Raw genomic sequence first — 6,000 nt, forward strand, 5'->3', positions numbered from 1 at the left:
AGTATAGCAAAGGAAATTACTACCCAATGCCCAATATGTCAACTAAACAAAGAAAAGAATTTCAAAAACCAGAACACATATAAATCTAATGTTGTATATGAAAAACTAAATACAGTTTCCATGGATTTTATTTCAAATTTAGTTCTCAGTCCAACAGGAAAAAAGCATATACTAGTGATAGTTGATTTATATACAAAATTTATTAAACTATATCCCTGCTCTAGAACAAATGTTAAAACATTAAAATTATATATTAATCAATTTTTCGAAGAAATAGGACCATTTAGAAATTGCATAATAGATAATGCTACATATTTTAACAACCAAAAATTTCGGACATTTTGTGAGAAAAAGGGAATCAACATTCATTTTACAAGTATCAGACATCCTCAGGCAAATCCTGCAGAAAGATATATTAAAGAAGTTATAAAATATTTAAGGATACTGTGTCAAAATCAACACGAAACTTGGCAGCAACATATACCACAAGTAGAATATTTTTTAAATAATACACATAATTTGAATACAGAGGAAGTACCAGAATATTTAATGTTTGGCCATATAGGAAACAGAAAGTGGATTAGTGAATATAATCAGGATATGTTAGAACAAGTAATGCAGAAAGTGAATAACCGAATTAGGAGGAAAGCTGAAAAATATATCAGAAGACAAAATCGAAATATAAAAAAACCAATCACATTTCAAAAAGGAGACCTAGTGTTAATTCGTTCACTTAGAAAAAGTAATGTTAAAGAAAACCGTTGTAAGAAATTACAACCAATGTTTGAAGGTCCATATACAATTGAAAATCAGAATGGACTAAATAGTTATGTGTTAATAGATGCAGAGAACAGACTAAGAGGCCTGTTTCATATCAATGACATCTTTAAGTATCATGAAGAGATTGAATAATTTTTTCTATACCTTTTAACACTAATATACAAATACTTACTGTTACTATAACAGATTACTGATATATCCATTTTATTCAATAGACTTGATTTGTTAAATAGATGGTAGATTTCATTGTTGTGAATAAATTTGACATCATACTTGTTGAATTGTGTACATATGGAAATTGTTTGGTACCCTAAAAATCATAATTTGGGGTTAGATACAGAATTGATTGTGTAAATGTCTGTATAAAAAGTGTAAAACTTACCAATTTATATGGATGAAAGCCTTTTGAATGGAAACAATTCCTAGATTTTGTCTATAAATAAACAGAACACAATATCCATTATATTTTTAATTAAGGTTATATTTTATTCTCTGATAAAATCCATTCTCCATTTGACATGACAGTTTGACCATAGAATAGCCGAACTGTGATCCGTTGTTCTCTGTTTTGACATAGACAGCGAACAGGGATGTATTTAACACATTTTAAATAAATAAAAAAAAATTTGATTTATTAAATTTAATAAGGTATGAGAAAATTAATATTTAAAAAAATAATAAGTAAATTATTTATTTTAAATATTATTTTTGGGGTATTGTGACGATTAGGGTTTATAGAAAATAATTTATAAGTTATATACTACATAATATTAGATATTTGGTTGTTTTAAATAAGTTATATACTAGAGAATTTAATAAAAATATATTTATGTGAGGGCATTTTTAATAAATTAGCATAATAATTGTAAAAAGTTGTATTTTAATATTGTAAATATATATAAGTGAGCCATGTGCTTAGGCAACCAAAAATACTCTCGTAGATTGACAGATATTTATACTCTGAAGTGACGTTTAAAAATATTTACGAATATAAAGTGGGTTATAATAATATATTGTTTGAAATGTGTATTTTATTAAATTAGAATGTTAAGTTACTAATTTAATTATATATTCTGATCTGAAAAGCCTAAATGTAAACAAAATTATTAATAGAAAAGAATGGAATTCTCTGGATCTCCGGAGATGGCCATGTTTGCGAAATGGTTTGTTCCAGAAAATTCAGACAAGTATTTGATAGAACAAATTGGAACATGATATCTTACGAGATGGTTCTAGAAATCCAAAAAACATATAAATACCCGTGATTTGGATTCAAGAGAGCAGTTTTAGAAGTTTTTAGTCAGAAGTCAGGCCAGTTTATTATGAAAGTTAGTAGAGTGAAGTAAATTGTTCAGAATTTTCAAGACAGTCAGTGAATCAGTTACAAATGGTCAAATTGTTTAATATAGTGAGTTAAATGAAGATTAAAATTTATGCATATATTTAATGCACATTTATAATTATACACAAAGAATTATTGAAGATTATAAAAGTATATTAGAATAATATTGGATGGACATTGGAAGGAATTAAAACTATATTATGATTGGAGATTAGTATAAATCAACTTATAATAATTGGATATTGGTATATTGAAAAGAAGAATAAATATAAATGCTGTTTGCTGGTTTGGTTGGTGGTGTATAAATGCTGGTGAAGAAAACTATATCTTAATTGGTAGAAGCTGATAATTGAAAAAAGTAATTTCACAAAAAACAAGGATAACTGAAGTACGAAGACATTCAGTGGTGATTAGAATCTATATACTTAGTGGAAAACAGTTCATTTAGGCATTCAGTGAAAGAAAGGTACAAAATTTTGTTAATATAATTTAGTTAGTGTCATAACAATTTCAATTTTGAAGATAGTTTGTTTAAATTTTAGATTGTCTATAGAATTTAATTAGTTTTATAAGAATATCAGTTTAAAGATAGTTTATTTTAAATTTACATTGACTAGGTTAGATATATATGTGTGTTTCATAATAGTTATAATAAAGATAATTTAAAAAAGTACTTACAAGCTAATTCTTTGAGAACCGCGATAAAAACCCTATATATTATATTATTAAAAATACTCATTGCTCATCATTCAAACAAAAAACACATCATAACAATATATATTATATAATATATATATATATATATATATTAATTTTTTTTAAGGAAATTATTAATTATTCTTAATAACGTTTGCTCAACAATTGAAGAAAAATGAAGATATTAACTGTGGGATGTTTTAAAATTGTTACTGTGTATATACACCGTAAATTTCGCTGATGATGGAGTAGTTATTGCACAAAACTAAGATGTCAGTTTAATGTTTAGATAATAAGAACAGGACCTACATAAAAAATAAAATGAGGATAACAAAATGTTCTATTTCAAAGCTCAACCTATATCGATAATGACGAATGAGAGTTCGCTAAGACGCCTACAAATTCTCTCTTTGGAAAGAAAACCAAATTTGAAGGAATAAAAACCCAGAATTGGACAAAAGCATTAAGTTCGTAAGTCATCGAATGGTGGAACTTTGGCCAAGCTTTTCACCGAATGCATCTATCAAGGAAAAACTTCTTCTCAATGGAATAATGCAGTCATTACTATATTACACAAGAAAGGAGACATAACAGATTTAAAAAAATACCGTCCTATCAGTTTGCTTTTAGACATATATAAACTTTTCACAAAAAATATCAAAGCAAAACTGGACGCTAAATTAGACTTCTATCAGCCTAGAGAACAAGCTGGATTTAGATCGGGATACAGCACTAACGACCACTTACAAATGATAAAGAACCTGGTAGAGAAGTCTGCACAATGAGTTTTTCCTTGATAGATGTATTCTGTAAAAAGTTTGGCCAAAACCTGGATAATTTTATTTTCTCCTAGTTTGATCGCCTCGATAACTACTCCGTGTTCCAACCGCTACCTTGGTTGGGGGTATTGGAGCCGCCGGAGACTGAAGGCCGTTCAGTAATGTCGTTTTTCACGGAAAATAACTTTTGGGGTTTTAAGCCATTAACATGCCACGCTTGGCTAGTGCGCGTTGGCGAGTTGTTTTGGAAGTGGAGGCAGGAAAGGGTAGATATGGGAATGCTCTGCGTTTTGACATGGTTTTCAAGTGGATGGGAGGCTGGGGAACTCCATAAGTTCGCGTGGGCAGGTGTGTTATTCCTGAATTAGATCTATACCCTTTTGGGATCACATAGAAATATCCACCCGCTACCGCAAATTGTATGTTACAAAGGGCCAATTATTAAACATCAGCAACTTAAAATAATTTCTCTTTACAATAATTCTTTTTTGAAAACCGGATTGGAAATTGTTTGATTTCCGAATTGGCAATCAAAACGTTAAATACAAATTTAAAATGTAATTTTTATTAGAACCAATTGTAGCAATATGATAGATACCCAAAGTTTACTAGTTAAAAATTTTAATTCAATAGAAGGACCTAGTACCAAAACCAAAGTAAAAGATGTGGAAAAACAGGCTGCCAAATTAAAATGGGGCTTCGCAGGACACAATGCCTGACTGAAGGATAAAAAATGGAACCACAAAATACAACAATGGAGACCATGGTTAGGAAAGAGAAGCAGAGGAAGACCACAAATGAGATAACATTAAAAAGATCGGAGGACATAACTGGAAGCAAGTGGTGCAAATAGAAAACACTGGATTGATTTGGGGGAGGCTTATGTATTAAGTTGGATTACTTAAGGCTGAAAAGAGAGAAGGACCTTGTAAGCTGTTTATTTTAACAAACTTTTCTTACAAGAGTCCTTTGTTTGTTTTGTTTCTGAGATTTAAAAGTTCAAAATCATTGTTTTCTGAGTTTTCAAATTTCGCCTTCTTTAACAATTTTTATTTTATGAGCAGTACGGCAGGGTTGTGTTTTGTCACCCACTCTTTTTAATCTGTACTCTGAAGAAATCTTGAAATGACAGACAAGAGGGAGTAAGACTAGGTGGAGAAGTAATCAACAATATTAGATACGCTGACGAGACAGCCATTCTTGCAGAAAATTTACAAGATTTCCAAACATTACTAAATCTAGTCAGTGAAGCAAGTTATCGGAGAGGCTTAAAAATCAACATTTCAAAGACAAAGTGGATGGCAGTTGGAAAGATCAATATAGATCAAGGTCTGATTTCTCTTAATGGAGAGAAGATCAAAAGGGTAAATCATTTCAAATACCTTGGCAGCTGGTTAAATGTAAATTGTGACTCTGATGAAGAGATAATAACCAGGATCAAAATATCACGTAAGGCTTTTATGACCTGGAAACCAGTTTAATGCAACAGAAACCTGTCGATGAATATTTATAAGAAGGTCCTGAAATGTTATGTGTAATTTATCGTATTGTATGGTTGTGAGACATGGACGTTAAAAACCACAATGCTAAACAAGTTAGAAGCATTCGAATTGTGGTGCTATAGACGAATCCTAAATATATCGTGGGTTTCGCACACTTCCAATGAAGATGTTCTTCAAATGATCAATTCAGTCTGCTCATAAACAGCATAAAGAGGAGAAAAACATAATACTTTGGCCATATAATTAGAGGACCTAAATACCATCTACTTCGCCTTATAATACAGGGAAAAATGGAAGGAAAGAGATGGATTGGTCGAAAGAAACTTTCATGGCTGCGTAATATTAGACAATGGTGTGCTTCCACAGTAGAAGAATTATTTCGCGCAGCAGCCGACAGAGAAAGATTTCAGGAAATTGTAAACATGATGACGGCCAACGTCTGAATACAATTGAATGAAGAACAATTTTTTCTATTTTCTCTATAAGAACAGATTTCTATCATGATTCTCCCAAACCAACTCTAATTCGTGCACAATTTTCCTCAATTTTCTCCTTTAAGACCCACTAAAAGTTTGTTCAAAGTTTCATGAAAATAAGATGTTCTTTTTTTCGTTGTTTTAAATTTTGGGAATAAAGAATTATTGTGTAGTTTTCATACGATGTATAATAAAGCTATTACAGAACAATTTTTTATTATTGTTCCCATTAGTTTTCTATAATTTTTCACTTTTACCTCTTTACACATTCACTTTTGAATTTATTGCATTCGAAATAATTAGTCAGAAGGACTTGTATCTAAAAGAATTTGTTTTTGTCTAATCAAAATTATCAGAGCCCATCGATATAATCGTTATCAGAAGGTAATGTCATCCGATAAAACAAAGCAACATATGAAATTGAT

This window comes from Diabrotica undecimpunctata, chromosome 3 (assembly GCF_040954645.1).
Source record: "Diabrotica undecimpunctata isolate CICGRU chromosome 3, icDiaUnde3, whole genome shotgun sequence".
Classification (NCBI taxonomy): domain Eukaryota; kingdom Metazoa; phylum Arthropoda; class Insecta; order Coleoptera; family Chrysomelidae; genus Diabrotica; species Diabrotica undecimpunctata.